Source organism: Oryctolagus cuniculus, chromosome 9 (genome assembly GCF_051225735.1).
Source record: "Oryctolagus cuniculus isolate XC-2025 breed Fujian yellow rabbit chromosome 9, ASM5122573v1, whole genome shotgun sequence".
Taxonomy (NCBI): domain Eukaryota; kingdom Metazoa; phylum Chordata; class Mammalia; order Lagomorpha; family Leporidae; genus Oryctolagus; species Oryctolagus cuniculus.
The window spans coordinates 67,296,233-67,320,784 of NC_142875.1; the positions used below are offsets into that span (position 1 = coordinate 67,296,233).

General features: G+C 45.1%; 1 pseudogene; it reads left to right on the forward strand.

The window, feature by feature from the left end:
• The first annotated feature begins 2,446 nt into the window (after positions 1-2,446).
• Positions 2,447-2,583, forward strand: LOC127487264 (U2 spliceosomal RNA; annotated as a pseudogene).
• Positions 2,584-24,552: the final 21,969 nt, after the last annotated feature.

The window sequence follows — 24,552 nt, forward strand, 5'->3', positions numbered from 1 at the left end:
CTAATCCTCCACCTAGCAGCGCAGGCACACCGGGTTCTAGTCCCGGTTGCCCCTCTTCCAGGCCAGCTCTCTGCTGTGTCCCAGGAGAAGGCAGTGGAGGATGGCCCAAGTGCTTGGGCCCTGCACCCCATGGGAGACCAGCAGAAGCCCTTGCTCCTGCCTTCGGATCAGCGCGGTGCGCCGGCCGCAGCGCACCAGCCATGGCAGCCATTGGAGGGTGAACCAACGACAAAGGAAGACCCTTCTCTCTGTATCTCTCTCTCACTATCCACTCTGCCTGTCAAAAAAAAAAAAAAAAGACATACAAATGGCCAAAAGCTATTTTGTTTACCTGTTTTTTTCATATTTGGAAGAAATGCTCAACATACTTAATATTAGAGAAATGCAAATTAAAACTACAATGGAGATAGGCAGTTGGCATAGCAGTTAAGGTACCTCTTGGGATGCCTGTACCCCATATGGGAGTGGGTTCAAGTCCTAACTCTGACTCTGGTTCTACCTTCCTGCTAATGCCTACTCTGGGAAGCAGCAGATGGTGGCTCAAGTGATTGGGTTCCTATTGTCCACATTGGAAATCTGGGTTGGATTTCTGGCTCCCAATCCAACCACAGCTGCTGTGGGCATTTAGAGAGTGAATCAGAGGATAGAAGATCTCTCCATCTGTCTCTCTGTCTCTTTCTCTCTCTGATCTATCTCTCTATATATCTCTATGTCTCTCAAATAAATAAATAAAAATCTAATTGCAACAAAAATTTTTTTAAAAAACACAATGAAACTTCACAACTGTTAAGAATGGCTTGTGGGACTGGTAATGTGGCTCACTTGATTAACCCTCCATCTGTGGCGCCGGCATCCCATATGGGCACCAGGTTCTAGTCCTGGTTGCTCCTCTTCCAGTCCAGCTCTCTGCTATGGCCCGGGAGTGCAGTGAAGGATGGCCCAAGTGCTTGGGTCCCTGCACCCGCATGGGAGACCAGGAAGAAGCACCTGGCTCCTGGCTTCGGATCGGTGTAGCTCCAGCCGTACCGGCCATTTAGGGAGTGAACAACGGAAGGAAGACCTTTCTTTCTGTCTCTCTCTCTCTCACTGTCTATAACTCTACCTGTCAAAATAAATAAATAAATAAAGCACTAGTCAATTAGTGGTGATTAACAAAATTAAAAAAAAAAAGAATGGCTTGTACAGTGTTGGAAATGAAAACTGGTACAACAGTATGGAAAGCAGTATGGAGCTCCCTCAAAAAATTAGAAATAGAACTACCATATGATGCAGTAATCCTGCCATCAGGCATATATCCAAAGGAAATGAAATCAGAGTGTCAAAGAGACAAATGCACTCTTAAGCTTATTGGAGCACTATTCACAATAGCCACGAAATAGAAACAACCTAAATACATACCAAAGGATGAATGGATAAAGAAAATGTGGAATATATGAAGGATCTTCAAAAAGTATATGGAGAATATATATTATGAAAAAACTTATGATTTCCAAAAGTTTTGCAATAAAACACTTATCTTTTAATCCCATTTTTCCATGAACTTTTTGAAGTGCCTTCATATCCACAATGGAATACTATTTTGCCTTTTAAAAAAAGGAAGTCCTGCCACTTGTACAACACTGATGAATGCAGGGAACATTGTGTTAAGTGACATAAGCCAGGCATGGAAAGACAAATATTGCATGATTTCATTTGTATGTGGAATCTAATAAGTTTAACTCATAAATACAGTGAGTAGAATTGTGACAGATAGGGGCTAGGGAGGTGAAGAGATTGATAGATGTTGGTCAAAGCATACAAAATTTCAGTTATACAGAAGGAAATCATTTAGATAGATTCTACAGCATGGTGACTATAGTTAACAATAATGTATTATATTCTTGAAAATTGCTTAGAGAGTAAATTTTAAGAGTTCTCACCACAGAAAAAAAGCATGTAAGATAGTGTATATGTTATTTAGCCTGCTTTAGCTATTCCACATGTATACAGATTTTAAAACAAATTGTGGGGCTGGCACTGTGGCCTGGCAGGTAAAGTCGCCACTTGCAGTGCTGGAATCACATGTGGACACAGATTCGAGTCCCGGCCGCTCCACTTCTAATCCAGCTCTTTGCTATGGCCTAGGAAAGCAGTGGAAGATAGCCCAGGTCCTTGGGCCCCTGCACCCACGTGAGAGACCTGGAAGAAGCTCCTGGCTCCTGGCTCCTTGCTTCAGACTGCCCCGGCTCCGGCCATTGCCTCTGCCTCTCTGTAACTCTGTTTCCCAAATAGATAAATAAATCTTTAAAAAAAGAAAACTTGCTATACCCCATCAATATATATACTTTTTTGTCAATTAAAAAAAAAGACTAGGACAATATCTTCTAAGTGGTCTCCCTGCCTTCCCTCAAGCTCTCCCTCATTGCACTCTCTCTGCAGTGGGATCGTTTTTTAATACACAAATCTAATCACTTCTCGGTCTTTTGGCTAAGATCAAGTGTAGTACCTGTTCTTATCAGATTAATACACCAATCTCATTTTATCTCACATATAAGACTCTTCACTGACTTCCCATTGTTTCTAAGGTCAAAATGAACAGCCTTTAGGGCTCTTTCCCATGTTGGGGCCTTCAGAACTGGTATTACTGTCCTCCCACCATCCTAACCCCATCCACACCCACTCCCCAGCTTTGTAGGGCAGCCAACCTTCCTCACCTTTCATATCTCACCTAAAAGGGCACTTTGCCAGGGAGCTCTTCTAACTCCATTATAAATTTGCAAAATAGCCATGGCGCTTAGCACAGGCTTGATTTTTTTTTTTTTTTTTTTGACAGGCAGAGTTAGTGAGAGAGAGAGAGAGACAGAGAGAAAGGTCTTCCTTCCGTTGGTTCACCCCCAAATGGCCGCCAATCTTCCTGGTCTCCCATGCAGGTGCAGGGCCCAAGCACTTGGACCATCCTCCACTGCCTTCCCAGGCCACAGCAGAGAGCTGGACTGGAAGAGGAGCAACTGGGACAGAATCCAGTGCCCCAACTGGGACTAGAACCGAGGTGCCGGCGCCACAGGTGGAGGATTAGCCTAATGAGCCGTGGCGCCAGCCAGCACAGGCTTGATTCTAATCCACTGTGTAAGAAGCCAGTGGGGACAGCCTCCCTAGGACTGTTCACTGCCATGTCCCCAGCACCTGACACCTGAAAGAGCTTTAGTAAATATTTGTTGAACAAACGAACAGTCATGATAATAAAATACATTGATCTTAGAACAACCAGATGCCAAGTGGCCTGTGCAGAAATTTTAAAAAGGCTATGAATGTCCATTTGTCATTGGCAGATGTGCAACATCACCCATCTTTTTGATGTACTGCTTTTTTAAATCAAGATTTACTTAACATAAGCTTTACCATTTTTAAGTGTACAATTCAGTGGCATTTGGTATATTTACAAAACATTTCCTTCACCCTAAGAAAGAACTCAGCACCCACCAGCAGTTGTTTCCCATGCCAAGCTCCTGGCAGCCACCAATGATGCATTTCCTGAGTCTGGAGAGTTTATATAAATGAAATACTCTAATAGATAGTCTTCTGAATTTGTTTTCTTTCATCCACATGGTATTTTCAACGTTCATCCACATTCTAGCAGGTATCAGTACTTCACTCTCCTCCATTGCTAAATAATATTCTACTGTAGGTATACAATAAGTTGTGCATCTCTTGATCTGTGGATGGGCATTTGGGTTGTTTCCACTTTGTGGCTGTTGTGAGTAGTGCTATGATACCTTTTTGAGGGACATGTAAACTGGTATGGGAGAGAATGACCCCATGTCCACTGGGCCATTGGCACTCCTGATGGCACACCAGTCAGAATTGACTCATCACTGCCTGTGCCATTAGTGGTTAAATATTTGGAAAATTATAAGCTGATTACAATAAAGTCAACAGAGAGGAGCCATGTTCCGCTCCTCTTAACCCCATCAAAATTGAGACAGAAGAGGGTACTTAAACAAAGGCAGCCAAGCACGATCTGTGCAATGGACCCATGAAATAGTCTGAAATAAAATTCAGTCTAAATATGCCTGATGACTGTTAGCTGAGCCAATCAGATGCCTTCGATGGTAGAAATTAACCAAAAATGTGGAAGGGAGTGGAGAAGTTGATAACAGGAGCACAAGATGAAACAGGCCAGTTGGAAAGGCAGATGTCTGGGACAGAGCGTCTTGGGCTGCCCCTGCTGGTAATGAGCACAGCAGCCAGTCCCCAGAGCTGCCCTGCATCCAGAGCCACCTCCAGCCACAGCCCACGCAGCTTAATTTCTTGTTCATTCTTTGAGGTTACTCTGAGGCCTGGCTTCATGGCTTAGATTCTTACCCTGAATGTTTCTACCAACTTTCCCGTGACCGAAGTAACCTGAGTGATTTCTTGCATCCAAGGGAATTTGAGGAAAACACCTGTGAAGATAAGTTAGCTTGTAGACATCTAGAGTTTTATAAGCACTTACACTCTTTGATCCAGTATTTCCTCTCTCAAGTCCCATTCTAAGACAACAATCCCAAAATTAGAAAGTCATATACACAAAGAAGTTAATCTCAATTAAATAAGAAACTGGAAGTAAGTGTCGAAATATATGAGCATGGCTTTCAGGCAGAAATTATTCATCCTAAACTGCTGTGTACGTCTTAGAAAAGATGGCGGCACAAAGATTTCAGTGAGAGCAGAAAACTAAAAGAAAAAGACCCCAGAGACAGAAAGGATTCAGCCTCCTGGAGGAACCAGATGGGACTCTGGTTTTCCAAAAGGTAGAGGATGCTGAATTTTTTTTTTTAAATTTATGTATTTATTTGAAAGGCAGGAAGAGAGAGAAAAAGAGAGAGTGAGAGAGAGAGACCTTCCATCCACAGGTTCACTCCCCAAATGGCTATAATCGCTGGGACTGGGCCAGACCAAAGCCAAGAGCCAGGAAATCCGTCCTGGTCTCCTACATGGGTGGCAGGGACTCAGGCAGTTGGGTCATCTTCTGTTGCTTTCCCTGGCACATTAGCAGAGAGCTGGATCAGAAGCAAAGCAGCTGGGATTCAAACCAGTGCTTATATGGGATGTCCAGCCTGTGACTTAACCTTCTGTGCCACAATGCCAGCCCCAGGTTGCTATCTTTTGTGGCAAGGAAGTCTAATGTAGCTGAGAACAGTACAACAAATCTCAGCCATTAGCAGCCAAGAAAGGCCCTGACACAGAGTGTATCAGGAAAAGCTAACGCCATTCCAAGATGGCAGTTACAAATGGCCCAATTTGTCATTTCGTCATGTGGATCAGACATATAGATCTAGAATACAGCATTGTACAGAGAGTGCAAGAAAGGCGATGGGAGAGAGATGTCGTTCATTAATTAATCAGTCCAACACACTTTTATGGTTTACTATGTTCTCAGGACTGTTGTGAGCTTTAGGGATAAAAAATTCCTCCCCTCAAGATGCACATTCTATGGTGTGGGATTACAAGGTGAGGGAGAAGGGAAGCAATGAAGAAAAAGCAGCAGTAGGGCCGGCGCCGCGGCTCACTAGGCTAATCCTCCGCCTGCGGCGCTGGCACCCCAGGTTCTAGTCCCAGTCGGGGTGCTGGATTCTGTTCCAGTTGCCCCTCTTCCAGTCCAGCTCTCTGCTGTGGCCAGGGAGTGCAGTGGAGGATGGCCCAAGTGCTTGGGCCCTGCACCCCATGGGAGACCAGGATAAGTACCTGGCTTCTGCCATCGGATCAGCGCGGTGCGCCGGCCACAGCACGCTGGCTGCAGCGACCATTGGAGGGTGAACCAACGGCAAAGGAAGACCTTTCTTTCTGTCTCTCTCTCTCTCACTGTCCACTCTGCCCGTCAAAAAAAAAAAAAAAAAAAAAAGCAGCAGTAAATTATATAGCACGTTAAGCAGCTATGCAGAAAGCTAAAACAGTAGAAGGAATAAAGAAATATCTGTTGGCAGCTTCTTAGAATTTAAATAAGATGATAAGGAAAGTTGTTACAAGGATATTTGAGCAAAGATATGAGGAAGGTGAGGGAAAGAGTCCAAGAAAAGCACTCAAGGCGAAGGAAGCAGTACAGGCAAAGGTCCTGGAGGACTGTGTCTGGTTTGCTCAAGGAACAGCAGGAGGTCAGTGTGGCTGGGAGCAGAGTGAGTCAGGAGGGAGCAGTGGGGAGGGTAGTAAAAAGGGGGGAGGGTCAGATCACGTAAGGAGAAGAAGGGGCCAATGTATTGGCAGATACTGATTAATCGTGAGGGGATGGCCGGCGCCGCGGCTCACTAGGCTAATCCTCCGCCTAGCGGCGCCGGCACACCAGGTCCTAGTCCCGGTCGGGGCGCCGGATTCTGTCCCGGTTGCCCCTCTTCCAGGCCAGCTCTCTGCTGTGGCCAAGGAGTGCAGTGGAGGATGGCCCAGGTGCTTGGGCCCTGCACCCCATGGGAGACCAGGAAAAGCACCTGGCTCCTGGCTCCTGCCATCGGATCAGCGTGGTGCTGGCCGCGGCAGCCATTGGAGGGTGAACCAATGGCAAAGGAAGACCTTTCTCTCTGTCTCTCTCTCTCTCTGTCCACTCTGTCTGTCAAAAAAAAAAATCGTGAGGGGAAAGAGTGCAAATGGCCATGGCGCAGGCCATCGCAGAGTCTCTAGCACCAGTGACTAGCAGCAGGTGGTACAGTTCTCAGACAGACGACAGGAGAGGAGGGGGAGATTTGTGCCGGAGCAGGCACAGGAAGAGAAGAAAGAAAGGAGGCTTTGTGGAGGTACTTTGTTGAGGACCCAGAAGTTGGTATAGCAGGGAACGGGTCAGTATGGAGACACAATCGGTGAGCTACTGGCAGAAAGGGGAGTGCTTAAGTTATAGGAGTGAGTGTGTGGATGACCCCTCGTAAGTACCAATAAATGGCTGCAAATCTCCCTAGTGAAACTACTCAAGAAGTGTGGTACTTAAGTTCTTCTGTCGTGCAAGGAACAGGGATAAGTGACCTCAGATGCTGAGGGTGTTGGGAGCTGCACAAGAAGCTAGAGGTCATTGTCAAACAGTAGTCAGGAACTTGAAAGATCAGCAGGAGACAGTGCAGCCTTATGATGAGACTACACGTTCCTCGGTCCAGCACAGTCATCCTTACAGTCTCTAAGTTATTCTGTGGTCTTGCTCCTGACACAGTCTCTCTACCTCCATCTACCTTTGTCAAGAGAAATGATCTAATTCATTTGGTTAGTTATCAATCATCATAGAGAACATTGATCGGAGCTCTTGAACCTGGATTGCTACTGGGCCAACCCATAGATGCTGCCCTTGTCCAGACAGTTATGGCCAAGCAGGATAAGGCAGTAAGCATGGAAATCAATTATTAGAGGTCCCCAGATGGGGTTATGGCCACGATAGGTACTCTAAAGCATTCCAGGGGCAGAAAAGCTAGAAGTATATGGCATCAAGAAAGCCAGAGAGGAGAGAGTCTATTTTTTTTAAGATTTTTATTTATTTATTTATTTGAGAGGTAGAGAGACAGTAAGAGGGAGAGACAGAGAGAAAGGTTTTCCATCTGCTGATTCATTTCCCAAATGGTTGCAACAGCTGGAGCTGGGCCAATCCGAAGCCAGGAGCCAGGAGCTTCTTCCGGGTCTCTCACATGGGTGCATGGGCCCAAGCACTTGGGTCATCTACTGCTTTCCCAGGCCATAGAAGAGAGCTGGATCAGAAGTGGAACAGCCAAGACTAGAACCAGTGCCTATATGGGATGCTGGCACTGCAGACAGAGGATTAACCTACTGTACCACAGTGCTGCCCGCCCCCACCCCTTTTTTTTTTTTTAACATTCATTTATTTAAAAGGCAGAGTTATGGAGAGGAAGAGGAATATATATATATATATATATATATATATATATATATATTACCCAAATGGCCACAATGACTGGAACTCACCTTGTCCGAAGCCAGGAGCTGCTTCTGGGTTTCCCACAGGGGTGCAGTGACCCAATGACCCAAGGAATTGGGCCATCCTCTACTGCTTTCCCAGGGGCATTAGCAGGGAGCTAGATCAGAAGTAGAGCGGCTGGGATTCGAACCAGTGCCCATATGGGATGCTGGTGTCATAGGCGGTGGCTTTACCTGCTATGTCACAATGCCAGCCCCAGAAAGAGAGTCTCAAGGAGACCGTGCTCACAAAGATCCAATGCCACAGAGCGACTTAATAATTGATCATGGTAATAATTATCACCCTGAATTCTTACAACAGTCCTGTGACACAGGTATTCTAATGCCATTTGGAAGGAAGTAATACCCAGATAACTTAAATAACTTGCCAACTATATCTGGTAAGTGGTAGAGGTGAAATTCAAAGAAAGGTCTGCCAATATCCAGAGAACAATCTATTGGCTCATTCTCCAACATTATTTATTGATGGTGTATTTTGCACAGTGCATTGTCTAGGCACTTCCATGGAGCTTAGATTCAAGAAAAAAAAAAAAACAAGATATAAACAAGTCACCAAGCAATAGTATTTAAATTAGTAATAAAAGACACATGAAATAAAGCAGAATCATAGACTTCCTTGAGGACAGATATGGGACACTGTTTTACATAGGATGAGTAAAGAAAAGCTGTCTGAGGAGGAAACATTTGAGTTAAGATGTAATTGAAAGGAAACAGCCATACAAAGATCTAGAGGAAAATACTCCAGGCAGAAGGGAGAGAGAGTAGACAGGCTATGCCTAAATGACCCTGGGTGCTCCAAGAAATACAGGAAGACAAATAGAGGGAGCGAGAAAGAGAAGAGCTTGGATGGGCAGGCCGTAGCCAAATCAAATAGGAGAAGTCTGGCTTCTACTCTAATCCTGAAAGAGAATTGTGGAGGATTTTAAGCAACTAGGAGAACTTTACTTAAATTAGGCAAAACCCAGTCTGGTGTTGTGTGCAAGACAGACCATTAGAAAGAAGAACCTCAAGTCAAGTCCAGGTCCAGGATGGTGCAGGCCAGGGTGCACCAGAGAGAGACAGGAGAGGGTGGAGAGCTAACACTGCTTGCTGATGGGTTACTTGTAGAGGGTGGGAAAATGAGAGCAGACAAGCACTGCCATTTGGATAAGGACTCTAATGGTTTTACTAATACGCTCCCAAAGGCCTCTATGTTTTAGAGATGCACACTGACATCCTTAAGAGTTAACTGTCATGATAACTGTATTATGACAGACTTCAGCCCAAACACAAAATCTTAGTACGTAGCCTCTTCAGATTGGCTCCTTTCCCTTAGCAACATGTGTTTAAGTTTTTGCCTGCCTTTTCCTGGTCTGATAGCTCATTTCTTCTCACTGACTAATAGAACATCGTCTGGATGTGTCTTAGTCTGTGATATTGAAGGACTTCTTCATTGTTTCCAATTTGGGGCAATTGTGAATAAAGCTGCTGTAGACATTTGTGCAAAGGTTTTTGCAGAGGCACAAGTTTGCAAGTCAACCGGGTACAATGGCAAGGAGCACAGTTGCTGGATCATGTGGTAAGATTACGTGTAGCCTTACAAGAAGCTGCCACGCTGTCTTCCCAAGTGGCTGTGCCATTTTATGTTTCCACCAGCAACCAGTTCCTGGTGCCCCACCGCCTTGCCAGCAGCTGGTGCTGTCCGTGTTCTGGATTGTGGCCATTCTAAAAGGTTTGTCTTGTATCTCATTGCTGTTTTCATTTGCAATTCCAGTGACATCTGATGCAGAACATCTTTGCATATGTTTTTTCCCCTCTGCGTATCTTCGTCAATGAGGTGCCTGTTCAGGACTTTGTCCAGTTGTTTTTTTTATTGCTCAGTTTTAAGAGTTCTTTGGACACAAGTCCTTAATTAGATATGTATTTTGCAAGTATTTTCTATTCATCTCTGTCTTATCTTTTTATTTACTAACACACTAACACACTAATAGCTTTAAAAATTGCAAGTGACTCCACCTTCTTTTGGCCTCTGAGAAAGCAGAGATAAGGTAGGTGATGCAGATAAGAATTTTTTTTTAACTTTTATTTAATGAATATAAATTTCCAAAGTACAGCTTATGGATTACAATGGCTTCCCCCCCATAACGTCCCTCCCACCCGCAACCCTCCCCTTTCCCACTCACTCTCCCCTTCCATTCACATCAAGATTCATTTTCGATTCTCTTTTTGTACAAAAGATCAGTTTAGCATACATTAAGTAAAGATTTCAACAGTTTGTTCCCACACAGAAACATAAAGTGAAAAATACTGTTTGAGTACTAGTTATAGCATTAAATCACAATGTACAATACACTAAGGACAGAGATCCTACATGAGGAGTAAGTGCACAGTGACTCCTGTTGTTGACTTAACAAATTGACACTCTTGTTTATGGCCTCAGTAATCACCCTAGGCTCTTGTCATGAGCTGCCAAGGCTATGGAAGCCCCCTGAGTTCACTGACTCTGATCATATTTAGACAAGGCCATGGTCAAAGTGGAACTTCTCTCCTCCCTTCAGAGAAAGGTACCTCCTTCTTTGATGACCCGTTCTTTCCACGGGGATCTCACTTGCAGAGATCTTTCGCAGATAAGAATTTTTGGGCCCGTTTTGCCACAAGACGTGTGTGGTCCTTTGCTACTCAGACAGGTACTCATTGGGGATCAAGGAGGGAAAAGAAACTAGTATCTCCCTGCCACATACCACAAAGCATTTTTTTTTTAAGATTTAGTTATTTATTTGAAAACCAGAGTTACAGAGAGGTAGAGGTAGAGGCAGAGAGAGAGAGAGAGAGAGGTCTTCCATCCACTGAATCAGTGGCCGCAGCTGCACCAATTCAAAGCCAGGAGTTTCTTCCAGGTCTCCCACGTGGGTGCAGGGGCCCAAGGACTTGGGCCATTTTCCACTGCCTTACCAGGCCATAGTAGAGATCTCGATTGGAAGTAGAGCAGCTGGCACTCGAACGGGCTCCCATATGGGATGCTGGCACTGCAGGTGGTGGCTTTATCTGCTATGCCACAGTCCTGGGCCCAGACAAGGCATTTTTTAAAAAGTTATTTGTTTGTGTGTAAGGCAGAGCAATAAAGAGGGAGGGGGAGGGAAGTAAAAAGAAAGAGAAGGGGTAGGGAGAAATCTTCCATCTGCTGGTTCACTCCCCAAAGAGCTACAACAGCTAGTGCTGGGCCAGGACAAAGCCAGGAGCCAGGAACTCCACCCTGGTCTCTCACTTGTGTGTCCAGGTCTCAAATACTTGCACTATCATCTGTTGCCTTCCCAGGCACATTAGCAGGAAGCTAGATTGGAAATGGAGCAACTGGTTCTCAAACCAGCGTTTAAATATGGGATGCCAGTATCACAAACAGTCTTAACTCACTGAGCCACAATGCCAACCCACAAGGCATTTTACATACATTATTTCACAGCTACCTTAAGAAGTAGATTGTATCATTTAAGCTGGAAAAAGTTTTTTTTTAACTTTTATTTAATGAATATAAATTTCCAAAGTACAGCTTATGGATTACAATGGCTTCCCCCCCATAACGTCCCTCCCACCCACAATCTTCCCCTCTCCCACTCCCTCTCCCCTTCCATTCACATCAAGATTCATTTTCGATTCTCTTTATCTACAGAAGATCAGTTTAGCATACATTAAGTAAAGATTTCAACAGTTTGCTCCCACACAGAAACATAAAGTGAAAAATAATAGATGATTTTTTAAATGATGATGAAATCAGATCAGACCTATTGTCATGTTTAATCCCAGTGAGAGTCAAGTTGGGAATTGATAATTTCTTTTTTTTTTTTTTTTTTACAGAAGATCAGTTTAGTATACATTAAGTAAAGCTTTCAACAGTTTGCACCCCCATAGAAACACAAAGTGAAATATACTGTTTGAGTACTCGTTATAGCATTAAATTTCAATGTACAGCACATTAAGGACAGAGATCCTACATGAGGAGTAAGTGCACAGTGACTCCTGTTGTTGACTTTACAAATTGACACTCTTGTTTATGGCCTCAGTAATCTCCCCATGCTCCGGTCATGAGTTTCCAAGGCTATGGAAGCCCCTTGAGTTCTCCGACTCTTATCTTGTTTAGACAAGGTCATAGTCAAAGTGGAGGTTCTCTCCTCCCTTCAGAGAAAGGTACCTCCTTCTTTGAAGACCTGTTCTTTCCACTGGGATCTCACTCACAGAGATCTTTCATTTAGGTGTTTGGGTTTTTTTTTGTTTGTTTTGTTTTTTTTGTTTGTTTGTTTTTTTGTTTTTTTGCCAGAGTGTCTTGGCTTTCCATGCCTGAAATACTCTCATGGGCTTTTCAGCCAGATCGGAATGCCTTTAGGGCTGATTCTGAGGCCAGAGGTTTGTTTAGGACATCCGCCATTCTATGAGTCTGCTGTGTATCTCGCTTCCCATGTTGGATCACTCTCCCCTTTATTTATTCTATCGGTTAGTATTAGCAGGTACTAGACTTGTTTATGTGCTCCCTTTGACTCTTAGTCCTTTCATTATGATCAATTGTGAACTGAAAATTGATCACTTGGACTAGTGAGATGGCATTGGCACATGCCACCTTGATGGGATTGAATTGGAGTCCCCTGGTATGTTTCTAACTCTACCTTTTGGGGCAAGTCAGCCTGAGCATGTCCCAAATTGTACATCTCTTCCCTCTCTTATTAAGTTGGAAAAAGTTTAACTAACATCTATCGTGTGGCAGAATTGGGACTCAATTGGACAACATCTGGTGGCTTGATGTCACACTAACCTGCTTCAGGGCAGGTCCCAGGTGAAAAGGACAGTGCAAACCACTGTGTGCAGAGTTCTTGTTATGATTTGAACAAGATTTGGCTCCCCAAACACAAGCAGGCATGGAAACTCCGAAGTCTTGTGTAAATGACTCATGGATTAATGATGGAGACTTGAGCTAATCATGGCATCCTGGAGGTCTTTAGGTCACTGAGGGCTTGTCCTTGGAAGGTAGCTTTCACAAGAGGGTTAGTTATATATATTTTTTAAAAGATTTATTTATTTGAAAGAGTTACACGGAGAGAGGAGAGGCAGAGAGAGAGGTCTTCCATCTGCTGGTTCACTCTCCAGTTGGCCGCAACGGCCAGAGCTATGATGATCCGAAGCCAGGAGCCAGAAGCTTCTTCTGGGTCTCCCACGTGGATGCAGGGACCCAAGGACTTGCGCCATCTTCTACTGCTTTTCCAGGCCACAGCAGAGAGCTGGATTGGAAGAGGAGCAGCCAGGACTAGAACCGGTGCCCATATGGGATGCCGGCACTTCAGGCCAGGGCGTTAACCCACTGTGCCACAGTGCAGGCTCCGGTTAGTTATATATTTATTCATCTATAATAAAGAACAAGATTCTGTCATTTGCAGTTTTTGGTTGGAACTGGAGAACATCATGTTGAATGAAATAAGCTAGACACAAAAAGACAAATATTCCAAGTTCTCCCTTATATGTGGAAGCAAAAGTTAAAAAAGAAAGAAAGAAAAAATGCTTATGGGTATGTTTTGCTACAAATACAGTTTGTTAAACAAATTGATAGGAATTATATACTATTATAGTTTTAATGAATTGGGGACTATTTGAAAATTTATGTGAGTGAAGTTCAACAACTTTTCATTTGGTTATTGTTTATAGCCCTTGTCTGTTTTCCTGCTGGACCATGGTCTTTTTACTTTTTATGTGTTGAAGTCTTTATTTAGTAGAGCAATTAAGCCTTACATCATACATGCAAATTAAATTTTTTTTTAAATAATACAGGTCTCCCCAAGAAAGAGGTTTGGTTATATAAGTCAAGAGTGCTTTCTGTTTCAGATTTCTGGCTCATCTTGTTTTCCCCGACACATACTGTGCCACGGCTAACCTCCACCAGGTGCTAGGCTGATGGGGCTGCCTGATCTTATACTGCGAACCTCCAAACTGTAAGCTGCAATGAACCTTTCCTCCGAGGTTGCTCCTCCCAGGCATTTTAAAGTAATGACAAACTGACTAATGTAACGATGACGCTGAGGCTCACCTGGGACCAGTGTTGTAATCTAAACTGCTCACATGCATGTGGATCCAGACAGCACATTTAGTTTGAAGCAGAAGCTCAATAAGCAGGCAAGAATATACAATCAAGCAGGACATTAAAACTTCAGATGAGCAGGCTGAGCCTGGTGCTCGAGAAGTGGAAAGCCCAGCCACACAGCTGTGGGAGGGAAGGAGGCTGGGCCCCCTGTAGGACCCCAGCACAGAAGCACAGGCCAACCCCTACGCCACTGGTTGGTGGGTCTGAGTCTTCTTGCGAAGGGCAAGCTCAGAGGTTTCAGAGCCTGCCATTAAAGGGAACATTCAGAAAGCTACAAGCAAGGCAAGAACTTCGAGCAGAAGCTCAAGCAAAGGTCAAGGACTTGGGGGAAAAGCTGAGGCATTTGGCATGAGATACTCGTGTCCCATATGGGATTACATAGGTTCAGTTCCTGGGTCCGCACCCTGACTACTGCAGACCCTGGGAGGGAGCAGAGATGGCTTGACTAACTGGGTCCCTGCCATCCATGTAGGAAACCTGGATTATATTTCAGGCTATCAGACCTGGGCCACTGCAGGCATTGGACGAATGAACCAGCAGATAGGAGCTTGCTTTGTCTCTCTACTTCTTAAATAAATTAACTTTAAAAAGCTTTTTTAAGTTGAGAGCCCAATTATTGGAAGTGAATATCAAGGTCATTGGCTGTTTGATGCCTGTTGCAGTCCTGGGCTGGGGGTCCTGAAACTCCCCTGGCATTAGGCCTCATCTCAGTGATCAGTTTAGGGTTTACTGCATAGACACAAGAACACAGTTGAGTGAGCACACCTGTCCAGGCTGGTAACTGGGACCCTCAGGGGCAAGAGACTTGCCTAACAGACTGCAGACCAATTAGATTCTGCTGCCTGTAATCCCAAATGCCACAGAATTCAAGGGCACCGCGTTTTATGTAATAAAAATCTTCCTGAAAAGCAACACAGAAATTGAATTTTTCTAAATTGACTGATACTTTAAGTGGCCTAGGATAATTTTCTGTTCAAAGGAAATTCTATTTTGGTAAGCCTTGTTTCAATCCTTTGTATTTTTTAAGTGAACATTTATTTATTTATTTATTTATTTTTTTGACAGGCAGAGTGGATAGTGAGAGAGAGAGACAGAGAGAAAGGTCTTCCTTTGCCATTGGTTCACCCTCCAATGGCCGCCACGGCCGGCGCGCTGCGGCCGGCGCACCGCGCTGATCCGATGGCAGGAGCCAGGTGCTTCTCCTGGTCTCCCATGGGGTGCAGGGCCCAAGCACTTGGGCCATCCTCCACTGCCTTCCCGGGCCACAGCAGAAAGCTGGCCTGGAAGAGGGGCAACCGGGACAGAATCCGGTGCCCCGACCGGGACTAGAACCCGGTGTGCCAGCGCCGCAAGGTGGAGGATTAGCCTATTAAGCCACGGTGCTGGCCAATACTTATTTATTTGAAAGACAGAAACAGACAGGCAAATATCTCTCATCCACTGTTTCAGGCCCCAAAGGCCCACAGACACTAGGATTAGGCTGGGCCAAGCTGGGATCCTAGAACTCAATCTAGGCCTCCTATGCGGGTGGCACGGACCCAGGTACTTAGTGCATCCTTTGTTGCCTCCCAGCATCTGCACTGGTAGGAAGCAGGATTTGGGAGTGGAGCTGGAACTCAGATCCAGACACTCCGATTTGGGATTCAGGCATCTTAACTGCCAGGCCCACCTTGGATTCTTTAAAATACAGCATTCTTTCAATCTGATTTTCTTCTATAGTAAAATGAAACATACATGTATGTATCTGGTTTTTATTTTTAAAAAGTACTAGATGCTACTAGTACATATTGATTTCAGCAAAGTTTAAATTTTACTCCTTACGATGTAGTCATTAAATTAAAAAGTATGTTCTAAACCAGTTTCCACATCTGACCATAAACAGAATTAAACCAGAGTTTTAAGGTATACAGATTCCTGGAGTCCACCACTTGAACTTCTGATTCAGTGCAAAACAAAGGAAGGCACCAGGGCTCCCAAGGAGGAGGGGTTGGCTCAGGATCCTCTGCACCTGCAGCAGTTGACGGGATGGAAGTTAACCCACGAATGGCCTTATGGCTACATCCCAGACCTCCCTCCTCCAGAGCCATGGGAAAGGGATTTGCAGCTTACAGGGAGCACAGTGATCCCACAATGAGGGTTCCTGTCCTCCTGGGGTGGGTCTCCAGAGATGAGGGGTAGGCTACCGCTTTCTGGCTGCTGTGAGAGCAGACCCTGTGCACAGCAGGTACCTGGGCTCCAGGATGGGCTTCCAGGGCCACGAAGGCTGTGTCATCGTGCCCAAGGGACCTCTGACCTTCATCTAGGATTCTGGCAGAGGGGCTGCCTACCCACTCATGTCATATCCAGAAACTATTAGGCGAAAACAGAATGTGGTCTGGAGGAAAGCAGAATCACGGCACCCTTCACAATGTCTACATCCTATTCCCTGAAATTGTGAGTGTGCAGTCACATGGCTAAGACAGAGGTTGCCACATGGCTGACCTTGAGATGGGACATGGATTCACATGATCTGGGTGGGCCCAACGTCAACATGCGGGTCCCTTAATAGCACAAGAGGGAGGCAGCTGAGAGAGCCAGAGAGAGAACAGCATCAGAGCGCATAGCTCCACATGGCTGGAGAGGCCGGGCGGCAAGCCAAGGAATGTGGGTGGCCTCCAGGAGCTGGATCCCATCCCTGCTGGCACCTTAACATTAGCCCAGTGAGACGCTCAGCAGACTTCTGCCCTCCAGAACTGGGAGATAACTCTGCTTTAAGTTGCTGAATTTGTCATATATTTTATTTACAGCCTTCATGGCCAAGCTTTTTTTTTTTTTTTTTTTTTAATTGCTTTTCTTCATAATGCAGGAAAAAGCAAGCAGAACTTACAAGTCTGACAGACTGCTCCTTTGTATTACATGGTCTTGCGAGCCATCCCCTAGATTTTACTTTTCCTCTCTTTGAAGACACAAGGTCAATTCTCAATCCAAAAAGACCAGGTTCACTTGCTGGGCCAAATGAAACACATTTTGATAGCATTGTGGTAAGATTCAGGATCCGTGTTTTCAAAATCTCCCTTGCTGTTTCTAGTATGCAGCCAGGTTTGCCAACCACTGGTCTAAATTTTAAATTCTAGCTCACGTGATTAGGCAGTGGCACATGTCTGGAGAACAGTACCAGGAGATTGTGATTAACCTGGGAGGACCGAATGCACACGGTGTCCACAGAGACTGGGCCTGGTGATGTCACATTTCATCTGTGACCTGCATAATGCAATGGCGAGCATGCTCATTAAATGTGAATGCGAGACCAAGACGGAAAACAGGCGGAGGAGGGTGTTTTAATAAATTAATGAGGGCTGTTAGGATGGAGGGCTTACTGATTCAGAGGACAGGTGACGGCACGTGGAGGCCGTGCCAGGGTTGCTGCTGGGAACGGAGTGCTGCTCAGCAAAGGCAGATGCAGGGTAACCCGCGTCTACAGAGAGGAAGGAAACAGCACAATAACAGGCAGGGTGGGGGAAGACTTCGTACAATTAGAAAAGGATCCGCAGACAAGGCTGATCTGAGAGCGTGGGAGTGCTGGGGGGTGTAGAGGTACAGCAGGGCCGCTTGGCCTGGGCCTCACAATACACACAAGGCCCTGAAATGTGCACTTCTGACATCCCTGAGTAACTGGGAAAGTGTTCATTTATCGACGTGAACATGCAGAACACACCACGGTTCAGTAATGACAATTTTGCAATATTTCATTTTTTTAAATGTATTTGGAGCCTCAAAAAAATAATGAGGCGAGTGGCCTAGATGTCTCAGAGTCCAGGGTGGGTCTCACAAAATGCAGTCAGTCCTGCAATTAGTGAGGCAAACCTAAGCGAACAGCCACCCACAGGCTGCGTTTGGAAGGACACGTGGCAGACAGCAAGGGTCCCCAGTGAGTTGGGCTGGGGAACCGGAAGCCAGGGGAGAAAAGTTTACTTTGTCTTTTTCCTGAATAAAGTATTAAGAGGTATTTTTATATTTTTCTTTTATTCCCTACCCAGGTTATACATAAACAGAACCCTAAAATTTAAAACATCTCTACATGGCTTGTTATTAAAAAGAAGCAAACAAACAAATCCAGTAGCTCCTAGTGCTTCCTCACCGTTTGAACCTCTTTCAGACCCTTTATTTACCTCCGGGTCTCTGAAACTGACATGCTTAAGGGGTCAATCCTTTAGTTTGTCTGATTTTTCCCCAGGTTGGAGGAGTAGGATTTGGTATCGCTCCTGCTGCCAGCTGTCCCTGGGTGTCTTTGCCTGTCACCACTTTCTGGTGTGGCTGTGTAGTCATGTGGGTCAGGTGAGCAGTCGGCCGCTGATGGAGTGGTGACTACTACAACACCGGTCCCAACTGAGCCACACTGTGAACTCCAGGCACTTTGCCTTTCCTGCAATATCTTGTGGTTGTCTCTAGAGCTAATAGCTGTCTTGTTTTTTGTTTGCTTCATTTTCTACATATCAGTATTTGCCATTTGTCAGTCTCTGCTCTCATACAGAATCTCCAGGTGTTCCAATACCCCGAAGTGCCCTTTAAAAAGTCTCCCCGAGAGCCTTCTAACAGGTTCCAACCTGGCCTGAGACCCCGTTTGCAGCCTGGGCTTCCGTTCGCCTTCACTCAGGATTCTCCTGACCCTTCCTGGTTGAACTCAGATGGCTTCTTTCTGGCTTTGCAGTAGCATTTTGACAAATGTTTGGGGGACTTCCTGAGGCAGGAGCATGGGATATAAAATTTCTAGACCTTGCCTGTCTGAAAACGTTTTTAATCTACCCTGACACATAAGAGATTGCTTCATCGCGTTGTCATTTAGACTCCATAGCGGCTGTTGTCTGAAACCATCCTGCTCCATCATCCTTGCTGAAGGGACCGCTTTCTTTTTGTGTAGGTTTATTCCCCATCTTTGTGCGGCCATTCGGGGGCCTTTTCAGTTGAATATGTCTTAGAATTATGTCTTTGGGCTGATGGTGTGTCACAGCAGGTTAAGCTGCAGCTTGGGGCACCAGCATCCCATGTCAGGGTGCCAGTTCCAGTAGGGGCTACTCTGCTTCTGATCCAGCTCCCTGCTAATGCATCTTCCCCTGCTTTAGCAGTGGAAGACGGCGGAGTACTAGGGCCCCTCCCATTCACATGGGAGACCCAGATGGAGTTCCTGCCTCCTGGCTTCAGCCTGGCCCAGCTACAGCTACTGCAGGCATGTTGGGGAGTGAAACAGTGGATGGAAACTCTCTCTCTCTCTCTGGTCTCTCCCTCTCTGTGTGTCAATTTGCCTTTCACGTAAATAAATAAGTCTTTAAAAGATAATAAAATTATTTCTTTTATGACTTCCTCTCCTCTGCTTTCTCTTTTCTTTCTTTTGTAACCCCTAAATGAGTGTATTAGACATCCTGTTCTAGCCTACTAATTTTACTTTCGTCCCTTTCTCTTATTTCAGAAAGAACTGTTCTTTAATTTCTGACATTCTCATGGAGTTTTAAAATCTTATTACCATATTCCTAATTTTCAAGAAATCTTATTTGTTCCTTGAGTATTTTTCTAACATCAACATCATATTCTTATTTGAGGGCTATATCTTAGCTCTGATAATATTAATTATAGGCTATGTGACATTTTCTTCAACCTACACAGTCTCTCTGTAGGTTAAGTGTCGTGTTAAAGTTGCTTTCTTCTATTCATTTGGTCTCTGTATTTCACATGAAGGCTTTCCTGTATGTCTGGTCAACCTTGGCAGTCTGCTTTGTAAGAATGGGGAATAAGGAGCCGCCATCGTGGTACAGTGGACTAGGTTGCCACTTGTGATGCAGCATCCCATATAGGACACTGGTTTGAGACCTGGCTGCTCCACTTCTGATCCAGCTCCCTGCTAATGGCCTGGAAAAGTGTCAGAAGATGGCCCAAGTGCTTGGGCCCGTGCACCCACATGGGAGACCCGGAAGAAGCTCCTGGTTCCTGGCTTTGGCCTGGCCCAGCCTTGGCCATTGCAGCCATTTGGGGAGTAACCTAATGGATAGAAATTCTCTCTCTTTGTCTCTCCCCTTCTCTGTCTCTCTCTTTCACTCTGCCTTTCAAATAAATAAATAAATATTGATGCCAGTGCTGAGGCATAGTGGGTAAATCTGCCATCTGCAGTGCCAGTATCCCATATGGGCGCTGCTTCAAGTTCAGGCTGCTCCTCTTCCGATCCAGCTCTCTGCTATGGCCTGGGAAAGCAGTGGAAGACAGCCCAAATCCTTAGGCTCCTGAGCTCATGGGGAGACCCGGAAGAGGCTCCTGGCTCCTGGCTTTGGATCAGCCCAGCTCCTGCCATTGCAGCCATTTGGGGAGTGAACCAGAGGATAGACCCCCCCCACCACCTCTGCCTTTCTATAACTCTGCCTTTCAAATAAATAAATAAATATTTTTAAAAAAAAAAGCTGAGCAGCAGTTCTGAACCTATGGACTTACTGACCAGAGACTTCACCACGTATTCCAGCTGGGCTGTTTGGAAGACCCCTGACATCTGTGAGATCAAGTTCCCCTGAGAGGATGCTTTCGGTCTCCTATCCAAAGGCTCTATTTCTGGCTGCCAGCACTGTGGGAGCCGACTGGAGAAAGAGCAGTGGGTCTCAGTGTCTGTTCTCTCAATCCTTGTGTTTCCAGTAGAGTACCCAGCCCTCAGCTTTGTCCAGTGCCTTCCAATCTACAAATCCTCTGTTGCAGTCTGAGGACAGGAGCACTGGCTTGGCTCTGTGCAGAGGGGAGGGGACTAGAAATCTAATTGCTTCCTAAGTGAACTGTGAACCATTCCTGGCCTTAGCATGTCCACCTCATTTCCTCATTTCCAGAAGCAGCCAGTGATGCCACTTCCTGAGCTTTTGAGGATGCTGGTTGGTTTCTTCTGCTGATTCAGGATTCAGCTTTTCTGTATCTCTGTTAACAGTGGCCAAATTTCTTTCCAACTTTCAAACATTTTTGGTGTTACAGGGAGTTTAATAAAAAAGTTGTGGTTATTATTTCTTCCCCTTTTCTCCGAAGAAAGAAAAAAGTTGTGTGCATGTATATTTATACTTGTATATCACTCTGTATGTGTCTATGTGTGCATGTATGTGTGTGTATGTGTGTGTGTGTGTGTATGCCTGTATCTATGTCTGCATGTACCTGTATGTGTCTGTTTTCCATCTTTCTTTGCCTGGAAGTTGGGAAATTTACTTTTCATTCTCTACTTTTTTTTTAAGATTATTTATTTGAAAGAGTTACACAGAGAGAGAAGGTGAGGCAGAGAGTGAGAGAGAAAGAGAGAGAGAGAGAGAGACAGGTCTTCCATCCACTGGTTTACTCCCCAGTTGGCTGCAATAGCCGGAGCTCAGCCGATCCGAAGCCAGGAGCCAGGAGCTTCCTCCTGGTCCCCCACGCGGGTGCAAGGGCCCAAGGACTTGGGCCATCCTCTCTGCTTTCCCAGGCCACAGCAGAGAGCTGGATCAGAAGTGGAGCTGCGGGTCTTGAACCGGCGGCCATATGGGATGCCGGCACTGCAGGCGGTGGCTTTACCCGCTATGCCATAGCACTGGCCCCTTCTGCTTTTTGCTATTGTTTTCATTTCTAATATTTCATAATAATTCATTCCAATATTTAGTTATTAATTATTAATCTAGCCACTAGATTGACCTTACATTTCAAGTTAAGACTACCTAGCAGGTTTTTCAAAGCAACTATAAGAGTAAACACAACATGTTGGAACCACGAAACAACAATCAAGCTTTTGGTGCTTCCAAAATGCTGATCTCTGTCATAGTTGCCTGTAAGTGCATGCATGTTTACAAAGGAGAGAGCTGCGCCTGCCTGGAGAAGATAATATACCACAATGATGACATCAGACCAATAAAAATAATACACCATAGCAGGAAAGGAAGGAAGGAGGTCAAAATGATTGACCAACAGTGTTATGAAATTTCTCTGGTCATTGTTACCTCAGCTCAGAGATTTTCAGTTCAGCCTGACACTTGCGTTATCACCCTCAAAATAAGCCTCTAAGCAGGTGTCTACAAATTTTTTGTTTATACATCCTTATAAGAAAAATATTTGCAGCACATCCTCAAGTATATAAATATATTTGCAAATTATGTCATGCTAGTTTCTTTTTTTAAGATTTATTTATTCATTTAGAAAGCTGAGAGAGAGAGACAGAGAGAGAGATAGATCTTCTATCTGCTGGTTCTCTCTTTCCAAGTGGCCACAATGGCTGGGGCTGGTCCAGGCTGAAGCCAGGAGCCAGGAACTCCATCTGGGGCTCCCACATGGGTGGCAGGGGCCCAAGTAATTGGGCCATCATCTGCTACCTTCCCAGGCACATCTGCAGGAAGCTGGATTAGAAGTGGAGTGGCCAGGACTCAAAACAGCACATTGATATGGGATGTGGGCATGGCAGTCAGCTAACCCTGCACCACAACACTGGTCACTCAGATCAGTTTCAATACAGTATTAATACGACAGGTAGAGATTTCTCAAGGATGCATTTGAAAAGAAATAAAATTAGAAGTTCCCACATTTCCCTTCAGTACTCCTAGCAGTCGCCTCACACACCATGGACTCAGGATGAGCATCAAAACACAAGTAAAGATCTTCAAAAGACTCCCATCCAGATCTGCCTCAGATTCTGAAACCGAATTTCTAAGAATACTTTAAAAAAAACTCCTGCTGATTCCCATGTGCACCTTCAGTTATTCTAATGATTTAGTAAGTATAACACTTAAAAAAACTGCAAACGATATTCCAGTGGGTACCGAGTGCAAGCAGCAGGCAATTGGCACCGGGAAATTTACAGTTCGAATAAACACCTGGAGCACTATAAACCTCAATAAACGATTTCCAGCTTCCCCTCCAGTCTCTCTCCCTTCTCCTCACTTGTATATATAACTTAACTTTATTACTAATAAGCAACAGCTATGATTATAGAAAATACAGATAAGTAGGGGCTGGTGCTGTCATGTAGCAGGTTAAGCTGCCACCTGAAACACCAGCATCTCATATGGGCACTGGTTGAGTCCTGGTTGCTCCAATTCTGATCCAGCTCCCTGATAAAAACCTGGAAAATGTAGCAGAAGATGCCCAAGTGTTTGGACCCCTGCTACTCATGTGGGAGGCCAGTATGAAACTCTTGGCTCCCAGCTTCAGCCTGGCCCAGCCCTGGCTGTTATGGTCATGTGGGGAGTGAACCAGTGGATGGAAGCGCTCTCTCTCCCTCCTTCTCTGTAACTCTGACTTTCAAATAAGTAAGTCTTTTTCAAAAAGACATTTTTTTTGGAAAAATAAAATGTAGATAAAGATAACAAATTAAAAACTCATCTATAGGGTCTGGTGTCATGGCATAGCAGATTCCGTATGGGCACCAGTTCGAGTCCTGGCTGCTCCAATTCCAATCTAGCTTCCTGCTAATGCTCCTGGGAAAACAGTGGAAGATGGCCCAAGTGCTTAGGTCCCTGCACCCATGTGAGATAGCTGAAAGAAGCTCCTGGCTCCAATTTTTGCAGCCATTTGGGGAGTAAACCAGTAGATGCAAGGTTCTCTCTTTCTTTCTCTCTCTCTCACTCTCTCTCTTTCTCCTTCTCTCTATAACTCTGCCTTTCAAATAAATAAATAAAATCTTAAAAACAATTCATCTATAGTCCTACCATTTCAAGGTAACAACTAAACATTTTATTTAGAGATTTCCAGATACTTATGCAAACATGTGTTTATAAAGGAGATCATACTGTACATGCTGTTTTTACCCTGACTTTTTCCACTTGATAATTATATGTTTTTCCACGACAATAAGAATGAGAACTCTTACAGAGCTGGGTGGGGGTGGGGGCAGGGGAAGGTGGAACAGAGAGGCATGGTGAGAAAACTGATCAGCGACGGAAGAGTAGGCGCAGCGACGGAAGAGTAGGTGGTGACACTTGAAGCCCCCTGAGTCTGGCCCCACGGCTCCCCTCCCTCAGATTCTCCTCCTGATCCAGCCTCTCCTCCTAGTTCTCTTCTTGGCTTTCTGCATTCTCTTTGCCTTTATCTTTTCTTTCACCTTGTACCCTCATTTCTCTCCAGTAAAGCCACCGGGATAAGGGTTAATATTTGACAGAATTCAACTTCCTGCGAATGTGACAGGGATGCATAACCAGGGAGCTGGCAAGACAGCTGCGCCCGCCTCCGCAGCGGGGGATTTTCTGAGCAAGCCTAGGCAAGGGCCCTGTGTTCTTGATGACTATCTGTTATTTCCACTTGGAAGCCCAAACCGAAGTTGCTTATTTGCTTTAGAAGCAGGGTGTGGCCAGAGGCCGCCCAGGGTCCTCAGGTTGGCAGAGGAGAGCCATTCCAGGGCAGTTGAGTTTCTGGAGTTGAAACCAAAGGAGGCAGAATGGCAGTGGACACAAGGTGAGGGCTGAGAAGGAGACAGGCATGAAAATCTAGAACAAACCAGCTGTGGCTTCCACACCGAGGCTAAGCAGTTTCCCCACCAGGTTTGTAAAACCAGTTGCAGAAAACCAGTTCCTCTTGCTTCAGGTGGCGAGAAC